This window comes from Taudactylus pleione, unplaced genomic scaffold (genome assembly GCF_031769625.1).
Source record: "Taudactylus pleione unplaced genomic scaffold, aTauple2 ptg000845l, whole genome shotgun sequence".
NCBI classification, from domain to species: Eukaryota; Metazoa; Chordata; class Amphibia; order Anura; family Myobatrachidae; genus Taudactylus; species Taudactylus pleione.
Window position 1 is genome coordinate 2,389,686 of NW_028285247.1, and position 16,131 is coordinate 2,405,816.

Sequence of the window (16,131 nt, forward strand, 5' to 3'; positions counted from 1 at the left end):
TACCACCTCTCTTATGGCCTGGCTGTTTTCCGCTAAGGCCTGGCGGGTTTCCTCAATGGCGACCTGTTGCCTCTGGGCTGTCTCCAAGGCCAACAGTTGCACCCTGGTGGATTCCTGCTGAGCCCTGGTAGATTCCTGCTGAGCTGCTGTAGCTTCCTGCTGAGCCCTGGTAGATTCCTGCTGAAGTTTGTTTGTCTCCTGCTGAGCTGCTGTAGCTTGGAGCAAGGCTTTAATAATGTCCTCCATTTTGTCCCGGGGCGTAGGTTGGAAGCTGAACCTTGCCTCTCTGAGCATTGGCTGACACCTCCTCTATGGGACTCCAAGGACACAGTGTTATTTCCACACTCACAAATTGGGTGTCTGTCCCTTTAATTTTTAAATGGAAAGTTTTCCTCTTGCTGCAACTTCAGTGTGTGTGGGTGCCTGCATTCTCCACCATATTGTGACACAGTCAGATTAGGGGTTCCTCTCCTGGGTAGAGGACTCCTTCCTTACACACACAGCAGCTGGGAAACAGTACGCCAGACTGGATTCAAGTACAAGCTGGTCGGCGCCAGTCTTTATTGTGCAAAACAGAAATAACATAAAGAAAACATAAATATAAATCCTAGCCCTGTCGGGGCACTAACTTCACAGGTAGTTCCCTCACTACCAGAACCTGGCAGGGCCTAATGCCCTCGCCAGCAACAAAAGCACAGCATAACACTCACAGTTAGGTATCCAAGTGTCTCTGAGCAAACTCCCTGTCTGCTCTCCCAGGTGAGACAATCAGTCCTAAACACACTAGGCTTATATTGGCCACTCTCAGGTGAAAAACTAACAAGCCTGTTACAGGCTGCGAGAACCAAAACCTGGAGTGGCCGTGGGTGGAGCCCTCCCTCTCCTCTCACCCACAACCCCCAGGTCCCAAACCGGCTTTTCAAAAAGCCGAAATTCAAGCCTGCTACACTGCAGACTTTCTCCTGGGGGTTTAAAACACAAAAGACAGGAATCTGGGACAAATGTACCTGCCACAAACCACTTTACCAGTGATCCTATCACTATATATATATATATATATATATATATATATATTAGCATTTCTTGTACCAACTGTCTGGAGTTTTGTGGCACTTACTGATGTTCTCTTGTACCCCTTTTCCACCAAAAACATGGGTCTGGCCCGTGTTATTTGAACATGGTTCCAACCAGTGTCAGAGCCGAGTAGACCCCATTTACACTGCACCTTGGACCCAGATTATTCCTGGGTCAGCCCCATTTACACTGAACCAAGGTCTGCCCTGCAAAACTTGTGTATGTAATTAGAAATTGCCTTTTTCAGGCTCACAAAGATGGTGGTCATAAAAAGTGGGGGGTGACTGCTCACTGAAGTTCCAATCAGCTACTTTTTTGGTTCATCTGGGTCGGGTAACCCAGGTAGCACTGTTTACACACTGCACAGTTACCCGGGTTTGACCTTTGTAGCTACCAGGGTCGGATTCCCTGGTTATTCAACCTGAGTTATTTTTTAAGGACCCTTTTACACCAAGCCGTGACATGGATAGACCCGGCAATAACACGGGTTATTTGGGCAGTGGTTTAAGTTTGTCTTCCCGAACATTAGTTGCATGTACATGCTACAATAAGTTGAACAAAGCTAAAGCTATCTACAGTGCACACTATACAATTTGTGGGCCAATTTGCCAATAATCGCGTGATCGGCCTCATTTATTGTATAGTGTGTATGAACTTTCGTTTTAGCGTTTCACAGATAAAACTGTTAGAAAACATCTACAAACGCATTCCTTTGATTATCCGATCTGTCAGTGAAGACCGAAAATCTTGGCCACAATTTCCCGATATCGAGCAATGTCTGTGCATTCTCAATAATCTGCCCATATCTTCTATGCTGTTTCGTGATTACCTCATCATCATTGTTGGCGTACATATGCAAATTCACTGTGAAATTCGCCAGGTATTTCATTAAAATGTATAGTGTGTAGCACACAGGGCCGGACTGGCCATTGGGCACTTCTGGCAAATGCCAGAAGGGCCGATGGTCAAACGGGCCGCTTTGGCTAAGCACAGGCTTACCCGGCAGTACAACCTCCTGGGCGGCGTCTTGCTCAGAAAGCAGATTTCACGAATGTGCGCCTGCATCATTGCATAATGATGTCATAACGCAGTCGCATTATGACGCGGCTGCGCATTCCTGAAATCTGCTTGCTGCTCAAGGCGCGGTCCGGGAGGTTATACTGCCGCGACCAAGCCCCATGGCAATGGGGGCAGTGGGAAGGAATCTGGGGCGGGGGGGCGCTATGCAGACAGTCTGCTGCTCGGGAGGCGGAGCCGCATGAGGAGTACATGCCATTCAGAGGAGCCGCACTTCTGGGTTCCAGGCATCAGCCACAGTACAGCAGGACGCTGCTTCACAGAGGACTGCATATGGTGTCTAGCAGGGGCGGATTGGGATGGAAAACTATCCCGGAAAATCTGCGGTAGCAGCCCTAATGGGGGCGGGTCAGTTGTGGGGGTGGGGTCTGTGGGTATGCAGTCGGGAAGCCGGCTGACGTAATCCCTACAGCCGGCTTCCCGACTGCTGTATCCCGGCGTGGGATAAATGACCGGCATCTACATCCAGACGCCTGTCATTTTCCCAACGCCGGGAGACCGGCGCACAGCCGCTGGGGGGGGGGGGGTTAGGTTTAGGGCACCCGGGGGGGACTTAGGGTTAGGCACCCCCTTGGGAGGGTTAGGGTTAGGCTAGGGGGAGGGAGTGTTAGGGTTAGGCACCCACGAGGGGAGGTTTAGGCAGCGGGGAAGGGGGGGGTTAGGGTTAGGCACTTGGGGGGGAGGTTAGGGTTAGGCACCCCTACTGAGGGTTAGGGGGTTAGGTTAGGTTAGTATATACTTACCTTAGGGACGATCGGGATTTCCAGCGCTGTCGGGCTTCCGCTGCCGGGATCTCAGCATTTCTTGGGCTGTCACTGTTGAGAATCGAACTGCCGGCCATGTGGCCGGCGGTATTTCATACCGATTCCAGTCTGTGAAGGGAGGAGAATAATTCCATCCAGGGGCGGTGCTAGGGTGTTTGGCGTCCTCCTGCAAACTATTACATTTGCGCCCATCCTTCCAGTTTTCTACAAAGGGACAGTGCGCACGGTACACAAAGGGGCGTGGTCCCACAGGGGGCGTGGTCACACAATAGTTTCCCCAATTCAAATGAAACCACACAGTAGCACAATCTTATTCACATTACACCACATAGTGCCCATGATTCACATTACACCACATAGTAGTGTCCCCTATTCCCGTTACGACAGTAGTGCCCCTTATACACAATGCCCATAGAAGTGCCCCTTTTGCAATGTCAACAGTAGTGCCCCTTACGCAATGTCAACAATAGTAGTGCCCCTTACGCAGTACCCCCAGTAGTAGTGCCCCTTACGCATTGCCCCCAGTAGTAATGCCCCTTATGCAGTGCCCCCCCAGTAGTGCCCCTTACGCAGTACCCCCAGTAGTAGTGCCCCTTACACATAAAGTCACAGACACACACACACCACAATACTATACTTACCTGAAGCCCCGCTCCTGCATCCGCCACTGTCTAACTACTGCGTCCATGGGCTGGGCAATATGGGAGAGATGTCATGACGTCTCTCCCTTCACCCACTGCGGAAGGCGGAGTTCAGGAGTGGGCTCCGGCTGCCGCTTCAGGGAAGGAGCTGCTGGGCGCCCGCTGGTAACATAATACCGGGAAATGGAGTAGGCAGCGGCGGCGCCTCCCCAGGCCGCCGCTTCCCTGCAGCACAGGGCCGGATGGTTACATTTCGCCGGCCATGGTCCTAACCCTCCCAAACCGCAGTCTACAACTAACTCCATTAGTGCCTAAACCTAATCTATGAACCCCCCCTCACAGCCTAAACCTAACCCTCCCCTTAGTGCCTACCCCTAACTCTCCCCCTAACCCTAGTACTTACCTCCGGTATTCTGATAAGTGTCGTGATTCCAGCGATGGCATTCTGACCGCCGTAATCCCAACAGTCGGGAATATGACCACATCAATAATAAATAATAACAAATAATATATTTAATATTTTGAATTAAATATACACTGTATATATTTAATTTAAAATATTAAATATATTATTAATTAAATGAATACACATATACATATTACCTTATTAAATAGATATATTATAAACATTTTAAATAAAACACCTACCTTTTTTTCTGCAACTATTTGCTTCTTCTGTTTTCTCCACTCCTTATCAATTTCTCCTCTTCAGCTGGACGCCATCGGCACTGGAGACTGCCTTTGTTCAGATAGCCAGGTCAGGTGGGGAGGGGAGGAGAGCCAGGTCAGGTGGGGAGGGGAGGAGAGCCAAGCCAGGTGCGGAGGAGAGCCAGGCCAGGTGGGGGAACAAGGTCAGAGGGGGGGGGGAGCCAGGCCAGGTGAGGTGGAGAGGAAAGCCAGGTCAGGTGGGGAGGGGAGGAGAGCCAGGCCAGGTGGGGAGGAGAGCCAGGCCAGGTGGGGGAACAAGGTCAGTGCGGGGGGGAAGGGCCAGGTGAGGTGGAGAGGAAAGCCAGGTCAGGTGGGGAGGGGGGGAGAGCCAGGTGAGGAGGAGAGGAAAGCCAGGTCAGGTGGGGAGAGGGGGGGGGGAGCCAGGTCAGGTGGGGAGGGGGGGGAGCCAGGTCAGGTGGGGAGGGGGGGGAGAGCCAGGTCAGGTGGGGAGGGGAGACAGCCAGGTCAGGTGGGGAGGGGAGACAGCCACATCAGGTGGGGAGGAGAGCCAGATCAGGTGGGGGGGGAGGAGAGCCAGGCCAGGTGCGGAGGAGAGCCAGGCCAGGTGGGGGAACAAGGTCAGAGGGGGAAGAGCCAGGCCAGGTGAGGTGGAGAGGAAAGCCAGGTCACTTGGGGAGGGGTGGAGCACCAGTTGAGGAGGAGAAGAAAGCCAGGTAAGGTGGGGAGAGAGGGGGGGAGCCAGGTCAGGTGGGGAGGGGGGGAGAACCAGGTCAAGTGGGGAGGGGGGGAGAGCCAGGTCAGGTGGGGAAGGGAGACAGCCAGGTCAGGTGGGGAGGGGAGACAGCCAGGTCTGGTGGGGAGGAGAGCCAGGTCAGGTGGGGAGGGGAGGAGAGCCAGGCCAGGTGCGGAGAAGAGCCAGGCCAGGTGGGGGAACAAGGTCAGAGGGGGGGGAGCCAGGCCAGGTGAGGTGGAGAGGAAAGCCAGGTCAGGTGGGGAGGGGGGGAGAGCCAGGTGAGGAGGAGAGGAAAGCCAGGTCAGGTGGGGATGGGGGGAGCCAGGTCAGGTGGGGAGGGGGGGAGAGCCAGGTCAAGTGGGGAGGGGGGGAAGAGCCAGGTCAGGTGGGGAGGGGAGACAGCCAGGTCAGGTGGGGATGGGAAAAGAGCCAGGTCAGGTGGTGAGGGGGAAGAGAAAAGAGGGGACTCTGGGGGAGGTCCGGGTCACTGGCCTGATTCGCGGTTTTTAAAAAGGGGCGGGGCCAAATGTCGGGAGGGCGGCAGGCAGCTCCAGTACAAGAATGCCTGGCAGGTCAGTGCAAGCTCCTGTGTACTCCTGTGCTGTCTGCTGTGTGTGTGTTGGGCAAGGCAGATTGCTGCAGACTCAGAGAAGCCAGACACTGAAGAGGGGGCGGTCCGCAGACGGCATGTAGGCGGAGCCCTCAGTGGTGACTGATGGGCTCCGCAAGGACTTATGGGAGGAGCTGCTGCTGCTGGGCATGCACAGCAGCTCCCCCGGTGGCCATTTTGTTTATTTACTTTAGTGAGCTGCTCATCGGAGCCAAGCTCTGATCGCGCCAGCTAGGCCACTGGCAGGTCAGCAGCGTAAAGCAGAGTAAAGGAAGGGCAGCAGCCACTAAAGGGAACACAAAGGCCGGCCCAGCGGGAACCGGCCCGGTGTCCCAGCGGCCCAATCTGCCCCTGGTGTCTAGGCAAAACCTCTGCACACCAAAACTACATGAGGTATCTCTCTCTGCCATCTCCACAATTAATTTCCTTATGTCTCTCTCATCTCACCTTATTCCTCCTCCTCTCTCTTCTCTCTCTTTTTTCTGTTTCCCCCTATTCCCCTCTCATCTCCCCCTATTCCTACTCTGCTGCCTGCCCTTATTCCTCCTGTCTCTATTCTCCTCCTATTCCTACCCTCTATCTCCCATATCCCCCTATTCCTGTTTTCTCTCCCAGCTCCCCCTCTTTTTCCTATGGGCTTGATTCAATTCAACGTGAATTGAATAGCACCAGGAATGAGCTCCCGGAGCTATTCAATTCTGCGTGCTGTTAGTTCGGAGAATGCCCTTCTTCTGCCCCTCACGCCTTAAACAGGGTGTTTAGTCACTCGAACAGGCATTCTCCGACTAAACTTCCCGGCACTATGCTGGTTCTGCCATGCTAAGGGCAGAAAACAGCATTGCACCTTGACTTTTGTCGGACTTTTGCTTGCATCCCTGGAGGGATGTGAGAAATCCTTAGTTGGGCTTTGATTTGAATAGCTCCGGGAGCAAATTTCCTGCGCTATTGAATTTGTGTTGAATTGAATCGAGCCCAATGTCTCTCCCAGCTTCCCCTCTTTCTCCTATGTCTCTCCTGGCTTCCCCTATTCCATCTCTCTCTCCCAGTTTCCCCTATTCCTTCTCTCCCGCCTCCCCCTATTCCTTCTCTCTCACCAGTCTCCCCCTATTCCTTCTCTCTCTTTTCCAGGTTCGCCTCTGTCTCCTATGTCTCTCCCGTATCCCCCTATTCCTCTTCTCTCTCCCAGCTTCCCCTCTTTCTCCTATGTCTCTCCCGTATCCCCCTATTCCTCTTCTCTCTCCCAGCTTCCCCTCTTTCTCCTATGTCTCTCCTGTCTCCCCCTATTCCTACCCACTATCTCCCAGCTTCCCCTCTTTCTCCTATGTCTCTCCTGTCTCCCCCTATTCCTCTTCTCTCTCCCAGCTTCCCCTCTTGCTCCTATGTCTCTCCTGTCTCCCCCTATTCCTCTTCTCTCTCCCAGCTTCCCCTCTTTCTCCTATGTCTCTCCTGTCTCCCCCTATTCCTCTTGTCTCCCAGCTTCCCCTCTTTCTCCTATGTCTCTAATGGCTTCCCCTATTCCTCCTCTCTCTCTCGTCTTTCCCTATTCCTTCCTACTCTCTCCCAGCTCCCTTCTCCTATGTCTTTCCCGGCCTCCCCAATTCCTTCTCTCTTCTGGCTTCCCCTATTCCTTCTCTCTCTACCAGCTCACCCTATTTCTCCTTTGTCTCCCTAGCTTCCCCAATTCTTCCTCCCTTTCTCTCGGCTCAACCTGTTCCTTCACTCTCTCATGACTCTCCCTTTTTCTGCTCTCTCCTGGTTCAACCTATACCTTCTCTTTCTCTCCTGGCTTTCCCTATTTCTTCTCTCTCTCTTCCCACTCCCCATATTTCTCCTATGTCTCTCCTGGCTCCCCATATTCTCTCTCTACCCCATTTCCTCCTATTCCTCCTCTCTTTCTCTTCTGGCTCTCCCTAATTCTCCTATTTTGGGTCCCCTCTTTCCTTCTCTCTCCCCAGCTGCCCAAATTCCTCCTCTCTTTTCTCCTGGCTCCCCCCTTTCCTCCTCTCTTTTTCCTGTCTCCTTCTATTCCTTTTAGTATGTTACTATTTCAAACCTGCAGATCCATGTAGTATTAATATTAATTGTATATAATATATTGTTTATTATATTTCTATTTTATAATATTTGTTATGTGCAAATATTCATGTGAATAAGGGACACTATTGTGTGACATAACATGAAAAAGGGATACTACTGTGTGACGTAACATGACTATGGGGCACTACCGTGTGACGTAATGTGAAAAAGAAACACTACTGCGTGACGTAATGTGAAAAAGGGACACTACTGTCTGACGAAATGTGAAAAAGGGCACTACTTTGTGATGTAACATGAGTAAGGGACACTACTGTGCAGTGTAGTGTGATGAAGGGACATTATCGTGTGGTGTAGTGTGACTAAGGGACACTACTGTGTGACGTAACATGACTATGGGGCACTACCGTGTGACACAATGTGAAATAGGGACACTACTGTGTGATGTAATGTGAAAAAGAGACACTACTGTGTGACGTAATGTGAAAAAGAGACACTACTGTGTGACGTAATGTGAAAAAGAGACACTACTGTGTGACGTAACGTGAAAAATTAGGTGGCTACGCCCCTTCCCAGCAAAACCACACCTGAATTTTTTGGGCACGCGCTCTCCCTTCGGCACACGCTCTCCCTTCTTCACCTATAGATGGCAGCGTAAACGCTCTTTGGTTAAAATGTGTAGTAACGGCTCTGCTTTGGTGTGCACAGATGTTTCCTCTGTGTTCAGCACCCCTGCCCTAAAAAAGTCCTACAGTGAACACTAATCTTCTACAACTGCTAAACTAGGGCTTGGGAAAATGCCTTCCCCTTTCTTTGTGTATGACCTATGCCAGTGAAGTGGCAGCTTTACCTATAGATATCTGTCCAATCTGTCTAGTGAGAAAGAAAATCTGGTCCATTTTCCAGCATCTGGGAGCAAAAATTCTATTGTTATTTGCTCCCATACATTCCCAGATTTTCTGTACCACCACACGAATTGGACAGATATATCTATAGGTGTCTACACAATTTAACAGAACCAACACAATACCAAATATTTGACTCCCATGCAGGATGAGCTCTGTTGTATGTATTTTAATAGAGAATGATGTGTACTTGTCTGTTGTTCTAATATTAATTATATTTGTAAAAGCATAGACTAAAAAGTGGGAGGGGTCAGAAATAGTTAGGGGAGGAGTCTATGCCTTGAGCCAGATGCTGACGCAAGGTGGGCCTGTGTGCTCTTTAAATGCCAGGGCCTATTTTTAGTCCCAGTCCGGCCCTGATAGCACAGATATCGGGACCGTGATTTTGCCAAAATATCATCACAGTTATTGGTATGATCAAAAAATGTGTACCTAGCTTAAGTAAACAGATCAGACCAAATGAACAAATCTGCCTGTGTATGAGCACCTTAACAGTTTTCAGACATATCCAATAAGTATTCGGTTGGAATGTGAGAAATGATGACAGCCTTCTTGTCTTAAACAAGGAAGTGCTTGGTTACACAATAATTTCCATCTAGTAATGTCAATAACATTGTATTCGTATGTTAACTATTTCAGAGCTGAAATGGTAAATTTAATGCATGACACACTGTATTGTGTTGTATTGCACTTCAAAAACACTAGATGGCAGTATCCTTTTGAAGAGTGTGAGTTGGACATATGCTTAACCTATTGTTAAGCAAATGAACTCTACCTAATATGTAAGAAAAACAAAAAGTGTAGTGCTCCTGGCAAAAAATGACCCTTGTAGTGCATAAAATATATTCTTTTTATTATAAATCAGAATAAATATATGGAAATAAACCTCTGCAGCTTAGTTCAAGAGGTGACTGCTAATTCTTTCGTTAATACTAGACCACAAAACTGAAAAAGGGGAAGAACACTAGCGATGAGGTGAGGTCTTAATAATATGACATTAATATATAGGGCTCCATTCATCATGTTAATTATAGGGGTCTGAACGGACCTTGATAATTAACATTTGAATTCGCCTCGAGCGCTGGAGCAATTCATCATTGCTCCGGCGCAGAAACGGCTGATCCGAAAATCAGCTGTCACCCCAGAACTTTTCACTGCTCCTTTTGGATCTGAAATGATCCCTCTTCACAACCTGGGACTCCTACCCATAGGGAAGGAGCGGGTTGCGAGCCGCAAGATGGCGAATGCTCCCGCAGTCAAGCACTGAGAATATTGTATTTTTGGAGCTTAATGAATCCTGCCCCCATGTATGGGAACAGCAGACCATTTCAGGATGTTTCTGTGATATCTTCTGCATGACCATTTTGATGAATGGCCTGAAAACTTAAATTCTACAATTGCAGGTGAAGATGTTCATTTACACCTGCTTTTGAAGAAATTAAGTGATGACGAATAGAGCCCATAGTGATAAGACTGTATCAGCTTTATCAATAGACAAAGGGGAAATTTAATTATCACAATATATATATATAAGCTCGGAACACATAAAATTAAGATTTGACATACACAAGTTAATGGGGAATGGGGTAAAATTCCTCCAAGCCGATGTTCAGGACTAATCAACAGTTACCAGAAACGTTTAGAAGCAATTATTGCTGCACAAGGGGGTTATACCAGATACTAAAAGCCAGTGGTGACCCTCCCCACTATGGCACCGGGTGCGGGGAGGGCTTAAGTGAGCACAGCGGAGCCGCGTGCCAGCAAAAAGGGAGCGTGGCCTCATGGAGGGGCGTGGGCTCGCAGGCCGAACCCAGAAACAACTCCAGTGGGAGGGGGTCCCGGAGGTACGGACTGCACCTGGGGACCACTCTGCGAGTGTTGCACATAATGTTACAGTGCAGCACCCGGCTCCTGTCACTGAGGGGAAGTCAGCACTTTGGTGTCACCCCTCGGCGGGTGACACCCGGGTGCGGCCCACACCCCCCTTGTGACACCACTGCTGAAAGCAAAGGTTCACATACTTTTGCCACTCATTGCCACTCATAGATATATGATATTGGATCATTTTCCTCCCCCCAAAAAATTAGCATGTCTAATTTTTTTGTCTCATTTGTTTGATTTGATTCTTTTTATCTACTCTTAGGACTTGTGTGAAAATCTGAAGTAGTTTTAGGCTAAATTTCAGCAGAAATATAAAAAATTCTGAAGGGTTCACAAACTTTAAAGCACCACTGTATAGCTATAGCCCACTAATATAGCCACATAGTCCCAGTGCAGGTAGTGAACAGCAATAAGCATACTTACCAGCCTATTTGCCTCCTCCAGGAGGAGGGAGCCAGGTTGGCACTGCGGATGGCGGGGCTCGGTGGAGGTGGGCGGGACTTCTGGGATGGCTATGGTGGGTGGGGCTCATTGGCAATGGGTGGGCCTGGGGGCACAGTGATGAGATTGCATCATTGCAGCCCCACCCACGCTATGCAATGTGGAGATTACTGGCACTGTGAAGCAGAGGGTGGAGTCACGATGATGCGATTACATGCAAATTGCAGCTTCGGCCACCTGTGCCATTCACTTCGCGATTTTTGGGATCCTCATGGCCATTCCTGAAGGGTAGGCAAGTATGGCATTCAGGGTTGCAAACAGATGCAGTATAAGTAGGCAGATCCCAAAATAAAATTTGAGAAAGTCTAATCACATGGACGAAATGTGTCAGTGTGCTCCACCCTTAAGCCAGTCACCTGATCCAGTGATCGGCTAGCACGATCCAACACCTGGTTTTCTCATTACAAGCAGCCACAGCAGGGGGTATGCAGACAGCACTGATAAGAAGAAAGCTGAGCAGTATATCCGGCCAGTAGAGATGTTCCCAGAGGGTGACCACCTGAAGTACCGGTAACACTGGTGTTTTTTTTGGGATCTCCCTACTTATATTGCATCTGCTTGCAACCCTTAATGCTATTTACTTCTCTTATTGCTTGTTTTAGCAGGCTACAGCGGAATGGGATTGAAATGCCGATGGCTGTGTAGCTGCCTGTTCAAATCCCGACAGCGCTAGCCCGAGGCGGAGGAAATCCCGACAGCGGAGGTAAGTATTCTAACCCTCCCATCTCCGCCCCCTAACCCTAACCCTCCTTTAGGGGTATAAAATGATAAACAGAGCGCTATTGAGTTAAAATGTGTGTTTAAATGTATATGAATAATGAAAAGCAATGCCATAAAATAAATAAAAGCAAGACTCAATGTTTATAGTCTTTTGATAGAATATATGCGGTTCCGGTGTGCTAGTTTATGCAGTATTCCAATTATATGCCTGATGGAGATGGACACCTGTTGGGAGCTAGCTAACTGTCCCTAACTCCTACCTTCCGATGTTCAGACTTCTCCTCTTGGCTGGTCTTCTTGCACTCTGGCGTACACTTCCGGTCCAGCATTTCCGAACTTCCGGTACCTGCTTGTTGCTGACCAAAGCGTTTCGTGCTGCCGCACTTTTTCAAGGTAGCTGGTATTGGTATTAGGTCCTCCTTTTATAATTAAAAACTTCAAACAACTTTATTTAAATCCATGTTAAAAACGGAAGTCCTATCCCGGATATGGTAAAAATTGGAGGCAACCTCATGGTTTCTTTACTGTAGATCACTCCATCGTGACAACCTCCTTACCCTAACCCCCTTCCCCTAGCCTATACCCTAACCCTCCCCGGAAGGATGCCTAACCCTAAATCCCCTCCGGGGGGTCCCCAAACCTAACCCCCCCATCCCTGTCTACATCGCTCCGCCGTCCTGTCGGGGTCCCGACATAGGGATTAACATAGGCGTTGGTATTTTGACGCCTATGTTAAATCCCCTGCCGGGATTGTAGTGTCTCATAAGTACATCCCGGCTACAGCTATATGTCCAAGTAACATTGAATGCTGCTTGTTTACTAGTGCTAATGATCACACAATTGCATTGGAATTGGACAGTTATATCAGTAAAGGCCCCCATACACTAGCCAACAGATCACGGGATCCTGCGATCAGATCAAAAACGCTGATCTGCTGGTTGGAAATGTCATCGATCCGTCGTAGGATTGGTGAAATTATACATGTTAAATTTTACCAATTTGCAAATCATGATCATATTTTGATCGGGATTGGCAAATCAGTGAAATCCAACATGTTGGATTTCACTGATCCTATAACCCACAACAATCCGTGTAGTGTATGGAGGGCCTTAAGCCATGGTCTTATGCTCAGCTATTGCTGAATACTGCCCTAGCAGCTCCGCCTCGTCCTTCATCCCGCTTGACAAGGCATCACATACATAAATATATAGCAATATATTATTGACATGTATCAATATTATTTTGTGTGTTTGCTATTTGACATTCTATAGTCCCTATACAGCCTTACCATTTTATTTTACAACAAATTACATTATGGGTCAATGGTAACATGTTACCGTGGGGCTTAAGCAAGGTGAGATACTCTCAGAGTGCCGCTGTTTTAGTGGCGTAACAAGGAAGTAGAGTGGGGCACGTGCCCTGGGCAGGCCCAGCAGAGAGGGGTGCCGCCGACCAGGGCATCGTACCCGCACCGCCAACCCCCCCTCCACCATTGCACCCTGACCAACGAGACCCACTGTGAGCTGTGACGAGCAGGCATTTCCAGGCAACTGTGCCTGCTGGGGCTGACTGTAAGGGGAGCTGCAGCAGAAGTGCACAGACCCTCCCAGGCAGCCTTCCTCTCATTCTGCATGCTGGGAGCTGCCGCCGGCGCCAGGTGACAGCTGTTAGCTAGAGATTTTTCTTTCCCCGGCGCTCCGGAGTTGCACCGCAGGTATGTATCAGTGTGTGGTGCCAGCGGGGGGTGTGGAAGGGATGGAAGGTGCCGGCAGGGGAAGGGGGTATGGGGGGATCAGGGTAGGGGATAATGCTAGCGTTGTTTGTATGTTTGTGAAAGAGGTCTGTGACTGTATGTCTGTGTAGGTTTTGTCAGTGTGTATGTATCTGTGTCTGTGTCCATCAAATACACATGGTAATGTATAGATCCCCTTCAATATTTGTACCTGGAAGTGGCATGGAGTGAGGGTTCATGCCCATACAGTCCACAAAAAGAAGAAAGTCATCCCCTCCCAGGCTTGCTTCACTTGCCACGCTTCTGGACCGGTGGCTTGCCTCGCCCACCACAGGTTTTTATCCTCCCCCTATGCCCATGTGGATAGTAGGGAATGACGTTGGACAGTAACTGCTGACGTCAGTGTACAAATACTGAAGTGGCTCTATCCACTACCAAATACACATGTGAAAATTTGACAAGCCCCAAAATTTTTTTTAAATTTGCTCAAAAATGGTGTGACAGGTTAAAGAGCTAAATTTTCTAAGCATCTGGATTTACTTTTCTCTGTCCAGAACGATACTCTGTCACTACTAGAGATACATACTGTATATATATATATATATATATATATATATATATATATAACCAAAAGGTAACTCCACGGGTTGCGGAGATTAAGGCACTCTCCAGACTTCTCTCTTCACAATAATATATAAGCTTTGTTAGCATGCGTAGAAATAGTTGCCAATGTTTCGGTCCATGTTAGAACCTTTACCAAGGCATAGTATAATAGATACATGTAGCTGTAATGTAAAAGGAAACAAACAAAAATCAGAAGAAAAACAGGGTTACAGAAAATACAGATATGTCTCCCAGACCCTTAATCTGGTTGCTAATACTAAAGATCATCTCTACATGTTACAATATTAAAGGTAGTAATAGATACTGTATATGCGCAGGTGTAGACATATAGACTCATTAATATCAAGAAACAGGGTGTGGACAGTATTATTTTATCAATAATAGTATTGTGTTATCAATAAAATTGCTAATCAACATAGAAATAAAAAGGTTCATTATTGGTAGGAGGCTACATGTGCAAAGTGTACTGAAGCATGGGCTTACACACTCTGCATAGAAAACTAACAGAAAATAAAGCAGCTACATGTGCAAAATGCACTTAAACATGGACATGTACATGGTGGACAAACAGCATGTAAAACAACTACTTGTGCAGAGTGCACTAAAGGCATAAACCTATACTTTGTGCATAGTAGACAAACATTAGCATATAAAACAATTACATGTGTAAAGTGCACTAAGGAATAAGCAATAAATAATTAAAACAAAAATACATCTCACCTAAAGACGTAGTGGCTAGAGCAAACACATGCTGTTGTGTTTATGCTTGGGACATGTGCAGTATTTGTGAGTAATAACAGGAAATGACATAGGACCAGGTGTCCCCCTATGTTTGTAAAAAACGGGTGTATACTAATAATACCGATCACACAAGCAATTAGAAGTGTTTGGCAGTGTGGTAACTTGATAAAGGCAGGCTTGCCTACCCTCCCGATTTGGCTGGGAGCCTCCCGATTTTTGGGTGCCGCTCCCGGCCCCTCGGAAAGGCAGGCAAGCCTCCCGGCAGCCAGCGACCCGCCCTACCTCCCCCCAGATTAAATTAGAAACCCCCGCAGCGGGGGGGGGCGGTGACGCGATTCGCGCTGAATCGCGTCATCGTGGCCCCGCCTCCTGCTTCACAATGGCAAAAATAACGGCATTGTGAAGAGGGGGCGGGGCCACGATGACGCAATTGTGCGGCTCCGTCCCCAATGTGACATCACTTGCCGGCCACTGCCCCCACTGTTAGCCGACAATCAGCTCCCTCCCGGAAGGATGGAACTGATTGTCGGCAAGTATGGTTAAAGGCTCATAAAAAGCGAAAAACAAAGTGTATAAGTGCTGAAAAACTGGCAAAAATATCCCTGACAGTAAGTGGGGCAAGATGATCATATATCTAATAATGCTCAATATTATTTCTAATACCGAGAGCAGAGATGTTGGAGAAATGTAAATACAGGTATCATAGATAATCTATATACTCAATCTTATTCTCAGCGCCTGTTATTTATATGGTTAAATGTCCATGTGGCTTGTGTTATATAGGTAAAACCATGCGTACCTTTAGGGAACGCATGGCATTGCACAGGTCTGCCATTAGGGCAGTTCTCAATGCGAAGCCATCAGAACAGCCCATAGCAAGGCATTTCGCAGAACAGAAACAAAGTTTGACCACCGATATTGACAACAAATTTCAAAGTACACAGAAAAAAGAAAATTGCCCCCCAGCACTGCAGATAAATCAAAAATACTTGAATCCTACATGATAATAGAAATTCAGAGGTATTGGTTTACATACATTTGCAAATATATGAATAAGCGCTGGGCCGACGTCAAGGCTCCTCTATACCAGCGTCCCTAACATTAAGGGGTTCACGTCCGAGAAGCAAGGCACCCCAAAAAATTCCAGCCAAGGACCATCCCCAGGGCATCACACAAAAAGGGGAAAAAAGGTGATAGTGAAGTGTAAAAGGATAGATGTGTAAAGATAAATCAATAAGTGTTAATAAAATGTAAAAGAATTAAAATGAAATAAATAATATACAAACGAATAGAGAAGTGAAAAAATATTCTATGTGAATTAAGTGGTGATGCCATGAGCAAGGTCCAGCCAGAATAACCCCGGGGGCCCCACTCCCAAATGCTCACCCCAAAATAATTATTGCTACATAATAGTAGCACCCACTC